We start from the raw sequence: 17,347 nt of genomic DNA, 5'->3' as shown, positions 1-17,347 counted from the left end.
ATCTGTGTTTCCTTGCCATGAAGTGCCAAAGATTAATCCAATGTGCCCATAGATATATAATTCCAAATATTGAGGGATCCGAAAAGCATTGCTCTGCATGGTTTTCTAATGCTCTGCATGAACCCTCTGGAGGGGAACACAGAAATTTTATGGACAGGACTTTCCACGATGGACTGAGGGTGTGATCACACTGTGCTCAGATACAGATTGTTATGTATATATTTGGGTATCACAAATGAAGGTGTTAACGCTCCAGATGTTCCCTCTCTTCTGGTGACTACAATTATATGACATGTTTACATTTGTAATAAAAGGAAATCTCCTTTTATTGTATCTACCACATGTGACTGTGTAGAGAAACGTGTCCTGAGGTCTGTGTATTAGGAGAGGTCTGAGTGTCCTGATGTCTGTGTATTAGGATGAGGAGAGGTCTGTGTGTCCTGATGTCTGTGTATTAGGATGAGGAGAGGTCTGTGTGTCCTGATGTCTGTGTATTAGGAGAGGTCTGTGTGTCCTGATGTCTGTGTATTAGGAGAGGTCTGTGTGTCCTGATGTCTGTGTATTAGGAGAGGTCTGTGTGTCCTGAGGTCTGTGTATTAGGAGAGGTCTGTGTGTCCTGAGGTCTGTGTATTAGGAGAGGTCTGTGTATTAGGAGGAGGAGAGGTCTGTGTGTCCTGATGTCTGTGTATTAGGAGGAGGAGAGGTCTGTGTGTCCTGATGTCTGTGTATTAGGATGAGGAGAGGTCTGTGTGTCCTGATGTCTGTGTATTAGGAGATGTCTGTGTGTCCTGAGGTCTGTGTATTAGGAGAGGTCTGTGTGTCCTGAGGTCTGTGTATTAGGAGGAGGAGAGGTCTGTGTGTCCTGATGTCTGTGTATTAGGAGGAGGAGAGGTCTGTGTGTCCTGATGTCTGTGTATTAGGATGAGGAGAGGTCTGTGTGTCCTGATGTCTGTGTATTAGGAGGAGGAGAGGTCTGTGTGTCCTGATGTCTGTGTATTAGGGGGAGGAGAGGTCTGTGTGTCCTGATGTCTGTGTATTAGGAGGAGGAGAGGTCTGTGTGTCCTGATGTCTGTGTATTAGGGGGAGGAGAGATCTGTGTGTCCTGATGTCTGTGTATTAGGAGAGGTCTGTGTGTCCTGATGTCTGTGTATTAGGATGAGGAGAGATCTGTGTGTCCTGATGTCTGTGTATTAGGAGAGGTCTGTGTGTCCTGATGTCTGTGTATTAGGATGAGGAGAGGTCTGTGTGTCCTGATGTCTGTGTATTAGGAGGAGGAGAGGTCTGTGTGTCCTGATGTCTGTGTATTAGGGGGAGGAGAGATCTGTGTGTCCTGAGATCTGTGTATTAGGAGAGGTCTGTGTGTCCTGATGTCTGTGTATTAGGAGAGGTCTGTGTGTCCTGATGTCTGTGTATTAGGATGAGGAGAGGTCTGTGTGTCCTGATGGCTGTGTATTAGGAGGAGGAGAGGTCTATGTGTCTTGATGGCTGTGTATTAGGATGAGGAGAGGTCTGTGTGTCCTGATGTCTATGTATTAGGATGAGGAGAGGTCTGTGTGTCCTGATGTCTGTGTATTAGGAGAGGTCTGTGTGTCCTGATGTCTGTGTATTAGGAGATGTCTGTGTGTCCTGAGGTCTGTGTATTAGGAGAGGTCTGTGTGTCCTGAGGTCTGTGTATTAGGAGGAGGAGAGGTCTGTGTGTCCTGATGTCTGTGTATTAGGAGGAGGAGAGGTCTGTGTGTCTTGAGGTCTGTGTATTAGGATGAGGAGAGGTCTGTGTGTCCTGATGTCTGTGTATTAGGATGAGGAGAGGTCTGTGTGTCCTGATGTCTGTGTATTAGGATGAGGAGAGGTCTGAGTGTCCTGATGGCTGTGTATTAGGATGAGGAGAGGTCTGTGTGTCCTGATGTCTGTGTATTAGGAGGAGGAGAGGTCTGTGTGTCCTGTTGTCTGTGTATTAGGAGGAGGAGAGGTCTGTGTGTCCTGTTGTCTGTGTATTAGGAGGAGGAGAGGTCTGTGTGTCCTGATGTCTGTGTATTAGGAGAAGTCTGTGTGTCCTGATGTCTGTGTATTAGGAGAGGTCTGTGTGTCCTGATGTCTGTGTATTAGGAGGAGGAGAGGTCTGTGTGTCCTGTTGTCTGTGTATTAGGATGAGGAGAGGTCTGTGTGTCCTGATGTCTGTGTATTAGGAGAGGTCTGTGTGTCCTGATGTCTGTGTATTAGGAGAGGTCTGTGTGTCCTGATGTCTGTGTATTAGGAGGAGGAGAGATCTGTGTGTCCTGATGTCTGTGTATTAGGAGGAAGAGAGATCTGTGTGTCCTGATGTCTGTGTATTAGGAGGAGGAGAGGTCTATGTGTCTTGATGGCTGTGTATTAGGATGAGGAGAGGTCTGTGTGTCCTGATGTCTGTGTATTAGGAGGAGGAGAGATCTGTGTGTCCTGATGCTGTGTATTAGGATGAGGAGAGGTCTGAGTGTCCTGATGGCTGTGTATTAGGATGAGGAGAGGTCTGTGTGTCCTGATGGCTGTGTATTAGGATGAGGAGAGGTCTGTGTGTCCTGATGTCTGTGTATTAGGATGAGGAGAGATCTGTGTGTCCTGATGCTGTGTATTAGGAGGAGGAGAGGTCTGTGTGTCCTGAGGTCTGTGCATTAGGAGAGGTCTGTGTGTCCTGATGTCTGTGTATTAGGATGAGGAGAGATCTGTGTGTCCTGAGGTCTATGTGTCCTGAGGTCTGTGTATTAGGAGAGGTCTGTGTGTCCTGATGTCTGTGTATTAGGAGGAGGAGAGGTCTGTGTGTCCTGATGTCTGTGTATTAGGAGGAGGAGAGGTCTGTGTGTCCTGATGTCTGTGTATTAGGATGAGGAGAGGTCTGTGTGTCCTGATGTCTGTGTATTAGGAGGAGGAGAGGTCTGTGTGTCCTGATGTCTGTGTATTAGGAGGAGGAGAGGTCTGTGTGTCCTGATGTCTGTGTATTAGGAGGAGGAGAGGTCTGTGTGTCCTGATGTCTGTGTATTAGGATGAGGAGAGGTCTGTGTGTCCTGATGTCTGTGTATTAGGAGGAGGAGAGGTCTGTGTGTCCTGATGTCTGTGTATTAGGGGGAGGAGAGATCTGTGTGTCCTGATGTCTGTGTATTAGGATGAGGAGAGGTCTGTGTGTCCTGATGTCTGTGTATTAGGAGAGGTCTGTGTGTCCTGATGTCTGTGTATTAGGATGAGGAGAGGTCTGTGTGTCCTGATGGCTGTGTATTAGGAGGAGGAGAGGTCTATGTGTCTTGATGGCTGTGTATTAGGATGAGGAGAGGTCTGTGTGTCCTGATGTCTATGTATTAGGATGAGGAGAGGTCTGTGTGTCCTGATGTCTGTGTATTAGGAGAGGTCTGTGTGTCCTGATGTCTGTGTATTAGGAGATGTCTGTGTGTCCTGAGGTCTGTGTATTAGGAGAGGTCTGTGTGTCCTGAGGTCTGTGTATTAGGAGGAGGAGAGGTCTGTGTGTCCTGATGTCTGTGTATTAGGAGGAGGAGAGGTCTGTGTGTCCTGATGTCTGTGTATTAGGATGAGGAGAGGTCTGAGTGTCCTGATGGCTGTGTATTAGGATGAGGAGAGGTCTGTGTGTCCTGATGTCTGTGTATTAGGATGAGGAGAGGTCTGTGTGTCCTGATGTCTGTGTATTAGGAGGAGGAGAGGTCTGTGTGTCCTGATGTCTGTGTATTAGGAGGAGGAGAGGTCTGTGTGTCCTGTTGTCTGTGTATTAGGAGGAGGAGAGGTCTGTGTGTCCTGTTGTCTGTGTATTAGGAGGAGGAGAGGTCTGTGTGTCCTGATGTCTGTGTATTAGGAGAAGTCTGTGTGTCCTGATGTCTGTGTATTAGGGGGAGGAGAGATCTGTGTGTCCTGATGTCTGTGTATTAGGAGAGGTCTGTGTGTCCTGATGTCTGTGTATTAGGATGAGAAGAGGTCTGTGTGTCCTGATGTCTGTGTATTAGGATGAGGAGAGGTCTGTGTGTCCTGATGTCTGTGTATTAGGAGAGGTCTGTGTGTCCTGATGTCTGTGTATTAGGAGATGTCTGTGTGTCCTGATGTCTGTGTATTAGGAGAGGTCTGTGTGTCCTGATGTCTGTGTATTAGGAGGAGGAGAGGTCTGTGTGTCCTGATGTCTGTGTATTAGGAGAGGTCTGTGTGTCCTGATGTCTGTGTATTAGGAGGAGGAGAGGTCTGTGTGTCCTGATGTCTGTGTATTAGGAGAGGTCTGTGTGTCCTGATGTCTGTGTATTAGGAGGAAGAGAGATCTGTGTGTCCTGATGTCTGTGTATTAGGAGGAGGAGAGGTCTGTGTGTCCTGATGTCTGTGTATTAGGAGGAGGAGAGGTCTGTGTGTCCTGATGTCTGTGTATTAGGAGAGGTCTGTGTGTCCTGATGTCTGTGTATTAGGAGGAGGAGAGATCTGTGTGTCCTGATGTCTGTGTATTAGGAGGAAGAGAGATCTGTGTGTCCTGATGTCTGTGTATTAGGAGGAGGAGAGGTCTATGTGTCTTGATGGCTGTGTATTAGGATGAGGAGAGGTCTGTGTGTCCTGATGTCTGTGTATTAGGAGGAGGAGAGATCTGTGTGTCCTGATGCTGTGTATTAGGAGGAGGAGAGGTCTGTGTGTCCGGATGTCTGTGTATTAGGATGAGGAGAGGTCTGTGTGTCCTGATGTCTGTGTATTAGGATGAGGAGAGATCTGTGTGTCCTGATGCTGTGTATTAGGAGGAGGAGAGGTCTGTGTGTCCTGAGGTCTGTGCATTAGGAGAGGTCTGTGTGTCCTGATGTCTGTGTATTAGGATGAGGAGAGATCTGTGTGTCCTGAGGTCTATGTGTCCTGAGGTCTGTGTATTAGGAGAGGTCTGTGTGTCCTGATGTCTGTGTATTAGGAAGAGGTCTGTGTGTCCTGATGTCTGTATTAGGAGAGGTCTGTGTGTCCTGATGTCTGTGTATTAGGAGAGGTCTGTGTGTCCTGATGTCTGTGTATTAGGAGAGGTCTATGTGTCCTGAGGTCTGTGTATTAGGAGAGGTCTGCGTGTCCTGATGTCTGTGTATTAGGAGAGGTCTGTGTGTCCTGATGTCTGTGTATTAGGATGAGGAGAGATCTGTGTGTCCTGATGTCTGTGTATTAGGAGAGGTCTGTGTGTCCTGATGTCTGTGTATTAGGAGAGGTCTGTGTGTCCTGATGTCTGTGTATTAGGATGAGGAGAGCTCTGTGTGTCCTGAGGTCTGTGTATTAGGAGAGGTCTGTGTGTCCTGATGTCTGTGTATTAGGATGAGGAGAGATCTGTGTGTCCTGATGTCTGTGTATTAGGAGAGGTCTATGTGTCCTGAGGTCTGTGTATTAGGAGAGGTCTGCGTGTCCTGAGGTCTGTGTATTAGGAGAGGTCTGCGTGTCCTGAGGTCTGTGTATTAGGAGAGGTCTGTGTGTCCTGATGTCTGTGTATTAGGATGAGGAGAGATCTGTGTGTCCTGATGTCTGTGTATTAGGAGAGGTCTGTGTGTCCTGATGTCTGTGTATTAGGATGAGGAGAGCTCTGTGTGTCCTGAGGTCTGTGTATTAGGAGAGGTCTGTGTGTCCTGATGTCTGTGTATTAGGATGAGGAGAGATCTGTGTGTCCTGATGTCTGTGTATTAGGAGAGGTCTGCGTGTCCTGATGTCTGTGTATTAGGAGAGGTCTGTGTGTCCTGATGTCTGTGTATTAGGAGGAGGAGAGGTCTGTGTGTCCTGATGTCTGTGTATTAGGATGAGGAGAGATCTGTGTGTCCTGAGGTCTGTGTATTAGGAGAGGTCTGCGTGTCCTGATATCTGTGTATTAGGAGAGGTCTGTGTGTCCTGATGTCTGTGTATTAGGCTGCCTTCACACAGAGTAACGCCGGGCTTGTAAAAATCCTCATTCACAGCCGTACACACGAGCGCTGCGGAAGGCTCCCGAACACTTCCCATTCACTTCAATGGGAGCGCTCGTAAAGTCCTGATGTTTGTGTATTAGGAGAGGTCTGCGCGTCCTGATGTCTGTGTATTACACTGTAATACTGTTGGAGCAGGTTATACACTAGGCCTCAGTGACAATCCATAGTGACATAATGTCATACAGCAGTGACCGTAACCTGCAGCCATGTGACATCACCTATTACAGATGCACCGAGGCCTAGTGTCTGCTCAGGGCAGGAGAAGAAATAAGTATATAGAAATGTTTTTACCTTCCTGTGCCAGTTTGGTATATACGTGTGACTCTCGGACAACCCCTATGAGTCCGGTGCGAGTGTTCAGCTATAGTCGCATGATTCCTGTGGCTTCTTTAAGGTGCTGTTTACAGAGCAGTCTCATTAAACATTACATTAAATATTTACCTTCCAGAGAACACACCTAGGATTTTCCTTAAGAAAATACAAGTGAATGAAGTGTTATTTTCCCTTCTGCCTTCCACGTCAGTGGGTGCAGGCGTTGTACATTACAGCGGACACACACCGATGGAGCCGATCCCACTACGTGGTCCGCAGTGTTCCTGGGCACCGGCCGTCTGCACTGCAGATAACCCACCAGAGTGTGACTGAGCTATTAATCTAAGGGCTGGCAATAGGAAGACATGGCGGTGCAGCCTGTGCAGGGATTATGCTGCACACAAGCTTTTGTATAGGGCTCGACAGCAAAAATCGAAACCACTGCCCCCTTCCCCCACGGCTGATAAAATATGGCCACATTACGACCGTCTGAATACGGCCTTTGCTCATATATATTTTATTTTGCTTACATATATAGCGCTGTCCCAAGTGATCACTAGAAAGCGTAATATCACCCACGACCTCTTGCAAGAATTCCTGGAAAGGTTTACATGACAGGATTATTTATAGGATCGGTTGCCCCAGGACAAATAGTTGTAAGTGTGGTCTCCTCGCCACAGGTTCCTGTCCTGTAAACTGTGACATAACTTTCTCGCAACGTCCCTTTCAGGAGGTGAGAGGTGACAGCCGCCTCACGCTACAGGTTTTTCAAGAGTTCCGGGTGGCGTACGCAGGAATGGCGCCCCCCTTTATAAGTGCGTGTGTAGCTTTATACCAGACACCTCAGGAGTCTCTACATACAGAGCCATCCCAGTGATACTTATCTGCAGGCCGGTATGTGGACGGACCGGTAAGGCCAGAAATGTATGTTGTGTAAAGATTATAAAGGAAATGGTGGAATGTTATGAGAGGAGATATCGCACATCAGTCAGGAATGTAATGTTTGCTTTGCCAGGGCTGTGTGTGGTGTGAACATATAATATATAGTCAGGTACTAAAGGCTGTAGCTTATATCATATTGTATTGATACGTCTGATTGGTTGGGGGTCTTACGGCCGGGACCTCCACCAAAAACTTACCATGTAAGCTTCCAATAAACACAGACCTTTCATTCTAGGTACTGAAGAAAAATGGATTCTCCCCTGTTTAATAGTGAGCCTGTGTGTGTATTGTGAAGTTATATGCTCCCCTATGGAGCACTGACCTCCTCTGATGCACTTGTATGACCATATTCCCTATTATGATGTAATAGATGGGGGGTCTTCCCTTTAGGACCCCCCCCCCCCCTCTACTTGCCTGCTTCTAAGAGCGGCTGTCTCTCCGGAGTCCCTGGCACGTTCTTAAAGCTCCACCGACACATTATTTCAGGCAATATTCCTCTGACCTAAAGGGAATGTGTCACCAAAATATGACCTAGTTTATAATCACATTTTTGGTTTTCTATATTAAAAAAATTATATCCTGCATTTTTCACTCTGGCCACTATGCCTAATAATATACTGACAATTGCCAATTTTATAGGGGCTGTTTTTGCAGCAGTCACTTCATTTACATTATGGATCACACCACTGAGACATCATTGCATCCATTACTGAGAATAGATGATGTCACAGTTTATCTACTCCCCTTTCCTGCACAGAGAATGTCTAGAAAGCCTTCCCATACGCTGTCTACCAATAAGTATTTGGACACCCAGTAAAGTTCTGCGGAGGTGGAGTTATGGTCTGGGGGTGTTTCTCCTGGTATGGACCTAGTGCATGGTAAACGCAACGCCTCTTGCACTATGTTAGATAACAGTGTGCTTCCTACATTATGGCGGGTCTATGGGTCGGACCAATGTTACTTTCAGGATGACAACGCAAGCTGTCATGTAGTGAAGTCTACCATGGTGTGGTACAGTGACAATCAGGTTAATCGACAGGACTGCCCAGAGCCCAGACTTCAACCCTATCGAGCGCTTCTGGGATGAGTTGGATCGCCAAAGTAAGGGGTGCAGCAGCCGACCAAAATCGGTGAAAGAACCTACCTGTCTTCTCCAAGTCGAATGGAATAAAATACCACTAGCCGTCATACAAGGACTTGTGGAAAGCCCCGGAGGCTGTAATTGCCGCTCAGACCACGGGTGTCCAAATACTTATTGGTAGCCGGTATAGACCTCAATGAGTCGGCCCCAGTCTATTGCTGCCTATGGCCATGACTGCTGTAAACATGTGTGGCGTATATCATAAATAAGAACCACAGTAAAACTACCGGTAATCTAAAAAAAAAAAAAGGCGCACCTGCGAAAACTATGGCCAAAAAGGGAGCAATTGATAAATAACCCCCATTGAGTCAGGCGTGCTCCAGGATAGAAACGGGTCTTAACTGAACCGCAGCTGGAATTTATACCTGCACAAAGGGGACTGCAATGGAAACCACATCCACGACGAATTACAGTAAGTGATATATGAGAATATGAAATCTGTCCACGCATGTAACAATGGAGACTAGGGGTGAGCGATCGGGATCGGAAAAGATCGGATTCTGATCGGCAATCGAGTAAATTTCATGATCGCTATAGGAATTCCGATCCCGATCTTTTCCTGCGGGATCGAGGTCAGAGGTTATCTCAAGATCGGCTCAACCCCATTCATTAATAGGATTGAGCGATCGGGATCAGGAAAGATCGGATCCTGATCGGCGATCGAGCAAATTTCACAATCGGGATCGGATTTTAAAACTGATCCTGAAATCTCAAGATCGGCTCAACCCTAATGGAGACTTAACACAGAACATTCTCATTGGAGAAAAGTTCATCAATGATGTCATCTATACGGGGAGAGCGCTTGGGTGACTGCCAGGTGAATCTCTGCTAGTCCTAATGGGCTTTCTCATTGATCGAGCGCATAACTAGAATTCATGGAGGCTAATAGCAGGGTCAGGGGTATTCCTATCTCAGCCAGACACATCAGGAGTCACAGCTCTTCTACTCTGTTTCAGTGACTTACATTTACCACAATGAAGCTATAGAAACAGCGTCTAATAGTCATGTTCTGCCACATTCAGTTATTTCCATATCAGCCATGAAAAGGGTTTTCCAGACTTTATAGATTGGCGGGGGTCCGACACTTGTTTGAAGAGGCTGCAACGTTCAGGTGAGCTCTGCAGCTTCTTCAGTACTTACCGATCTCTATGCTGTACATTTGTACAGAGGCTGTGCTTGGTATCGAAACCCAGCTCAGTCATTGGAATGGGACTGAGCTGCGATCAGGCAACGTGGCCAATGTATGTGACGTCACAGTGCCTGCAAAGTGGAAGCCAAGCGAAGGGAGCAGACATAGCTTTCTGCTTCAGCCCCATATTCTGTACAGGACAGGCACTGGAAGCGGCTCCATACAGATGATAGGTCCATAGCCTATCATGAGGAGTCGTCATTCACTACATCAGACATTCTGGGTCATGTAAAACTATTAGGCCCCGTTCCCACGGAGTAACGCGGCGCTCATTCTGACACGTAAAAATGTGTCAGAGCAAGGCGCTTCAAAACAGAATCCCATTGACTTCAATGGATTCCGTTTAATGCGCGTACCACATTAAAATCAATGGATTTAAAAAGCCTCCCATTGATTTCAATGTGTAGAGCGCGTAAGATGGAACCCATTGAAGTCAATGGGATCTGTTTTGAAGCACCGCGCTCTGACACGTGTTTACGTGTCAGAATAAGTGCCGTGGGAATGGGGCCTTATGCCTGCTCTGCCGGAGAATCTCACCTGAGAATCATTCCTAAATTTAGCTCTATCCTATGAGATTGACTCATCCATGGGAACAAATTCTCACCCGTTTCACTAAGTGTGGGTGTGGGAGATGTACTGGGTGATACCTGGGGTGAGGACATCTTAGATATATTATTTGTAGAGCTAATTGTATATACCATTATGCTTACAAGTTATACTAAATACTGGCAAAAGAGCTCAAGAAGATCCTTCTCCTGGATTATTAGTCTCTATGACATCCATAGTTGTTCCTGTCAGTGGTAAATGTAGATTATGATGTTAGTCTGTTTTCCCTTAGTCCCAACAGCAGCACAATACTGGGGTATTTCTGCCCATGTGCTGGTGGAACAGAATGGCATTTTTAATGAACAAACAAATGGTTAAATATTAACCCCTCCCCCTCCTCAATATAAGAAAGGAAGTACCAACCAATACATGTACCAATACATAACACATAGGGAGGGAGCTTTGTGCTGCTGCTGAGACTAAGACTAGATTCACACCATAACTACGCTTCCTTTTCATCCTACAGCAGCACAATACTGGGGATCTAGCAAGAAGAACCCCAAGGGAGAGCACACTTGAAGACTAGAACTTTAAACGGAACAGCCAATTGAAATGGCCTCCGTACTTTGTTATTAGAACTATAATAACTTACAAAGGTAAAGAGAGAGCTTCAATAAGCTGCAGAACTGATTTGTCACAAAGGAGAGTAGTTCCTTTATGCCCAGGAGGCGAAAATCTGAGATGTAGCAGCACTGTGTCAACTCTGCTATACCTGAGATCGGACCACAATGGAGACTGCTGTAGACCGATCTTAGACTCCGCCTCCTCACAGACGAGCTTCCGGCAGAACCAGTGTTGATTGGCTGAATGCTGTACAGTGGAGCAAAAAAGTATTTAGTCAGTCACCAATAGTGCAAGTTCCACCACTTAAAAAGATGAGAGGCGTCTGTAATTTACATCATAGGTAGACCTCAACTATGAGAGACAAAATGACAAATCCAGAAAATCACATTGTCTGATTTTGTAAGAATTTATTTGCAAATTATGGTGGAAAATAAGTATTTGGTCACCTACAAACAATCAAGATTTCTGGCTCTCACAGACCTGTAACTTCTTCTTTAAGAGTCTTCTCTTTCCTCCACTCATTACCTGTAGTAATGGCACCTGTTTAAACTTGTTATCAGTATAAAAAGACACCTGTGCACACCCTCAAACAGTCAGACTCCAAACTCCACTATGGTGAAGACCAAAGAGCTGTCAAAGGACACCAGAAACAAAATTGTAGCCCTGCACCAGGCTGGGAAGACTGAATCTGCAATAGGCAACCAGCTTGGATTGAAGAAATCAACTGTGGGAACAATAATTAGAAAATGGAAGACATACAAGACCACTGATAATCTCCCTCGATTTGGGGCTCCACGCAAAATCTCACCCCGTGGGGTCAAAATGATCACAAGAACGGTGAGCAAAAATCCCAGAACCACGCGGGGGGACCTAGTGAATGAACTGCAGAGAGCTGGGACCAATGTAACAAAGCCTACCATCAGTAACACACTACGCCGCCAGGGACGCAGATCCTGCAGTGCCAGACGTGTCCCACTGCTTAAGCCAGTACATGTCCGGGCCCGTCTGAAGTTTGCTAGAGAGCATTTGGATGATCCAGAAGAGTATTGGGAGAATGTCCTATGGTCTGATGAAACCAAACTGGAACTGTTTGGTAGAAACACAACTTTTCGTGTTTGGAGGAAAAAGAATACTGAGTTGCATCCATCAAACACCATACCTACTGTAAAGCATGGGGGTGGAAACATCATGCTTTGGGGCTGTTTCTCTGCAAAGGGGCCAGGACGACTGATCCGGGTACATGAAAGAATGAATGGGGCCATGTATCGTGAGATTTTGAGTGCAAACCTCCTTCCATCAGCAAGGGCATTGAAGATGAAACGTGGCTGGGTCTTTCAACATGACAATGATCCAAAGCACACCGCCAGCGCAACGAAGGAGTGGCTTTGTAAGAAGCATTTCAAGGTCCTGGAGTGGCCTAGCCAGTCTCCAGATCTCAACCCTATAGAAAACCTTTGGAAGGAGTTGAAAGTCCGTGTTGCCAAGTGACAGCCCCAAAACATCACTGCTCTAGAGGAGATCTGCATGGAGGAATGGGCCAACATACCAACAACAGTGTGTGCCAACCTTGTGAAGACTTACAGAAAACGTTTGACCTCTGTCATTGCCAACAAAGGATATATAACAAAGTATTGAGATGAAATTTTGTTACTGACCAAATACTTATTTTCCACCATAATTTGCAAATAAATTCTTACAAAATCAGACAATGTGATTTTCTGGATTTGTTTTCTCATTTTGTCTCTCATAGTTGAGGTCTACCTATGATGTAAATTACAGACGCCTCTCATCTTTTTAAGTGGTGGAACTTGCACTATTGGTGACTGACTAAATACTTTTTGCCCCACTGTACATTGTATGGCATTCGGCCAATCAACGCTGGTCAATGCATTCCTATGGGAAAAAATCGGCTCCCGCATTATTAGTGGTGTAATACAGGGACTTTGGTGTGTTAGATGCCCCCAGACATGCGTCCCCTGCTGTCCCAGTTGCATTCCAGAAGTGTTGTCATCATTTGCTGAAGTGTCATAGTGGACTTGGTGACTCTCCTAAGTTGAATTGTGGTTTCCCCTGAAACGAACGTTTTTTCCCCACAGACTATAATGGGATTCGATATTCATTCGAATAGTCGAATATTGAGGGGATATTCGAAACGAATATCGAACATTTCACTGTTCGCTCATCTCTAAACATAACCTGTCAATATTCACTCCAACCTGGTTACAGTAATAGTATAATAACCTAAGGCTCAGCTCATATCGCAGTCATGGCTTCCATTCCTAAGGCTACGTTCACATCTGCACCGTTACAGACTCCGCTGCAGTGTTTCCCAAAAATCAACAGAGGAAAGGAGAGCGACATTTTGGCAGATAGGCCACTTGTGCCTATCCTAAGGTCTGGTGAATGCCAGAAATAAGAAATAGAGCTTTCTTTAAGGGTCAAAGTTATAGGGGCGCTCAGGGCTTAGTGCCAGATGTTACCCAACAACCCCTCTGCCATAGAGAAACACCAGTATTTTACATTGGGACCATAGGCTTCAGTTTATGCTTCTGCTCCCCAAATATCCGTTCACAATGATAGAAGATGCAGTTTGGGTAGACGGGCTAGAATGCCCCTTTATGCAGATTCCCTTCTGTAATCATCCACAAGGCACAATTCACACATGGGCACCCTGATGCTTGCTATCGACCTGTTTAGCACTCTTGTATATTACATATTTATTTAGTAATACATTGGTGTGTCCCCTGATCTTGCAGAGAGTGACTCTCCTACAGCCGGTGTGTGAAGTGTAGGGTATGTGAGAGCGGAGGCCGTCACACGCCCATTATACATGACACAGCTTTCCTGTGACTGTTCCAGGAAGTGCGAGGATCCCTTTTGTTCAGCTTCTCTGAGGCGCAGGAAGGTAAATAGGCTGCCGATGTGTTACTGTGTGTTCTCTACATACGTGTAAACCCGCTTCACTAACACAATACTAACACGTTCGCTGCCAGTTCTGCCTGACAAATGTGGAGAAATGTTCCTTAGGTCATATGAACCTGTGAGGTCCAGTGACCGACTCATCTCTAGCCAGAGACGAAACTTGAGGAGGTGCAGAAGGTGCAGTCACACCTCAGGTTCCGGTCCAAAAGCCAGGTAGACGCAACTGAATGTTGGTGCACTGCACCGGCATCCAGTCGTGCACTCCATTCTGGATTAGGCCCAATGAATGGGCCTAGTCTGGAGGAGGGAGTGTCTTCTGGCCGAATCGCGAGGCGAAACAGCCTGAAGAATGAGCACCTCGCTTCTTTTTCTGGAACAAACCGGCTCCTGAAAAAAGACCTGAGCGGCTCCTATTGATTTCAATGGGAGCCGTCTTTTTGTTCAGGATTTTGAGGTGGATACGACCTCAAAATCCGGCCCAAAAATCCCAGTGTGAACTTACCCGAAGGCGGAAAAATTCCACCTGGCAATCTGTGAAATTCCATGGCAGATACTGCGGCGGAACTTGGTCAAGCAGAAAAATGAGGGTATGATCACATGTAAGAATTTACCACGGATTTCGCTCCGAATCTGCCCCTCATTGTTTTCAATGGGAGGTAGAGATCGCAGCAGGACACTGAAAAAAATCTGTGTCCTGCTGGATCTTATGGTGGATTCCGTGGCTGATTCGGCCGTGGATTCTGTGTCTTGAGACTCCCTGTCTCAGATGAATGGGCCTAAGCAGCAGCAGAAAAGTGTGACGGGATGTCGGTGCACTGCATCGGCATTGCATTACAGCTAGAACGTGGCCGATTATGGTGGTGGAAAATTAAGAGGAATTTCTCTTCATAAGATTATCTACCTAATATGAGGAGAGCAGTGCTATAAATGATGAATTGTAGGGGGACCTCGTACCAATTTTACATTGGGACCCACAAGCTTCATGTCACTAGGGCTGGAATTTGGAGAAAAATCTGAAGTGGAAGACCGCCTCAAATATCTCTGCAAATTACACAGTGTGAAATTAACCTAAGTATTCTACTAGAGAGTTAATAAGGTGAAGTCTCTCATTTAGGACCTTACCCAATCTTCTGCCATTGAAAGCAATACTTAAAGGGATCCTATCATTTAAACTCAATTTTTTCTGGCTATGACGTAGGAATACTCTTAAGAAAGGCTATTCTTCTCCTACCTTTAGATGTCTTCTCTGCGCCGCCGTTCCGTAGAAATCCCGGTTTTCGCTGGTATGCAAATGAGTTCTCTTGCAGCACTGGGGGCGTCCACAATGCTGCCAGAGAACTCTGCAGTGCCGCCTCCATCTTCTTCAGAAACGGGTCTTCTTCGCGTCTTCTTTCAGGGGTTGGCTTCAAATTTCTAGGCCAAAGCCGACTGTGCATGCCCACAGGCCACAAGAAAATGGCCGTTTGCACAGTATTGTAAGCGGCCATATTCTTGCGGCCGGCAGGCATGCGCAGTTGGCTTTGCCCCTGGCCTGTGTCCTAGAAGAAGATGGAGGCGGCGCTGGAGAGTTCTCTCGCTGCATTGGGAACACCCCCAGTGCTATTTGAATGCTGAGGACCGCCCCCAATGCTGCGAGAGAACTCATTTGCATACCGATGAAAACTGGATTATATTCCGAACAGCGACCCGGAGAAGACATCTAAAGGTAGGAGAAGAATAGTCTTTCTGAAGGCTATTCCTACGTGGAAGGCAGAAAAAACTGAGTTTAAATGATAGGATCCCTTTAAAGAAGACCTTTCATGTCCTTGGGCACATGCGGTTTTATATACCGCTAGAAAGCTGACAGTGCGCTGAATTTGGCTTTCCCATTGTGTGCTCCTGCTGAAGAGCTATCGGTGCCATTACTGTAGCCTTTCACTGTCAGAAGGGCGTTTCTGACAGTCTGTGATGCACGCCCTTCCTGACAGTAGAGTCCATAGCGCTGTACTGTCAGAGGGGGCGCTCCTTACCGCCCAGACTAGTACTAGGAGGGCGTTGCTCACCGCTCAGCACCATCACTAGGTGGTAAGGTTTTCTGGGATTTAATATTGATGACCTATCCTTAGGTAGGAAATCTATCTGATGCTGTACAATCTGCTGTGTGAACTTACCATTAGGATATCCCTGCTAATAACTATTTTTCATGGACTAATGCATGCCGAAACACTTGTCACTGTTTAGCAGAGTCGGCCTGCCTAAGGAGACATAGTACACCGGCTGATCCTTGTCTATGACCTTTTACCTAGCCAAACCAGTATCCTGCTATGCAATAACACCGAAACATCAGTCTGCGGATGGGTTTCTCTTCTGGTTTGGCTTTATTCCCAGACAGTGGCCCACATTTCCTAATAGTTAGACAGTGTAAACTTAGGCAGTCTGAAAAGACACCAGATTTATCACAGTCACTGATGCTGGACGATAAATCTGGATTATCTCTACACTGACTAGTCTAAGGTTAGACCTAGAGATGAGTGAGTATATTCGGATCCAGGGCCGGGCGAGCCAGGCAATCGCCTGGGGCCCCGCGACGCGGCCCAGGCCTAACAAAACGGTCCCGGTCGGCGGGAGGTATGTCCCGATTTCAGCTCATCGGCGTCCGTAGGACACCGATGAGCTGAATACATAGGCGTTTAAAGCAGGAGCTGTCACAGCTCAGCTCCTGCTTTAATGCTGAGCTCCGGCATTTGTAGCCGCGATGTGATGATGTCACATCGCGCCTACAACTACAGTATGTGAGTGAGTGAGACTGCGGAGAGAGCGACGCACATTTTGTCCCTCTTACTAATCTTCAAAAGTTGGGAGGTATGGGTTAGAAGCGCGAGGCCCTTAAAGGGGTATTCCCATGTCCCTTACTCACCAGTCTTCACTGCTGTAAACTCTTCTTTCTTCCTGGTTTTCTTGCGTCAATTGGTGGGCGGGGTTTCATATGCAAAGCCAGCAGCGAGACGACGTCGCCTCTATGCCGTTGGCCTTGCGTGCGCGCTCCCAATGCAGCTAATAATACACAAATAAGGTCAGTTTTATAAGTTGGTCAAACACAGCTAACTAGTTTAAAAAAACGCCTTAAAATGCATTTTTAGAGATAATTTTTTCAAAAAATCCTGGGGGAGGGACAGGATGGGACCCCCAGACCCCCCCGGTAAGTAGGGCCCCGCCAAAGTCAATTGGCCAGGGCCCCGCAAAGCCTGGATCCGCCACTGGATCGAATACAACTCGCTCATCTCTAATCTTTACACAATCTGTAGCTTTAATTTAGTTATATAATGTAGTGGATTTAGTATAGCGACAACCCACCTATATTTCTAAGACTATTGGCACCCTCTAGTGTTCAAAGGCTGGAAATACAAGCAGCTGCACGACCTCATATACGTAGTGATTATACACAAATATGTATCCACATATATACATGAGGGGTATTTGTTAGACTGGACTATACCTGATTGCTTCCTACCATTTCCCTTTGGCATCAGTAATGAAAAAATTGTCCAAATTGTCTCAGTTCTGGGCATTGTTCCTGTCATAGGAAGCGGCAATCAGGCGTCCATCGCTGTTGATGTTCATTTCATAGGCGGCTATTGTGTTCCGTACAATATAGGATGAGATTGGAGAGAGACTCATTAGGGGAAATGAAAAAGAGAGAATGGCTCAGTGTGCGGAGATAAAACATTCAGCGACATATTATACTCTATGGCTGAAGGTCTA

General features: G+C 46.4%; 1 protein-coding gene across 2 annotated transcripts in view; it reads left to right on the top strand.

The window, feature by feature from the left end:
- Nucleotides 1-13,558: 13,558 nt before the first annotated feature.
- Nucleotides 13,559-17,347, top strand: part of DNASE2 (deoxyribonuclease 2, lysosomal) — a 34,114-nt gene continuing 30,325 nt past the window's right edge. For both annotated transcript variants that reach the window (XM_075272565.1, XM_075272564.1), the window contains exon 1: nucleotides 13,559-13,589. The gene's annotated coding sequence lies outside the window, so the exon portion shown is untranslated. The remainder of the gene's footprint in view (nucleotides 13,590-17,347) is intronic.

Source organism: Leptodactylus fuscus, chromosome 5 (genome assembly GCF_031893055.1).
Source record: "Leptodactylus fuscus isolate aLepFus1 chromosome 5, aLepFus1.hap2, whole genome shotgun sequence".
Classification (NCBI taxonomy): Eukaryota; Metazoa; Chordata; class Amphibia; order Anura; family Leptodactylidae; genus Leptodactylus; species Leptodactylus fuscus.
Note: the sequence above shows the minus strand (reverse complement) of the source record. Positions and strands in the feature narration are given on the sequence as shown.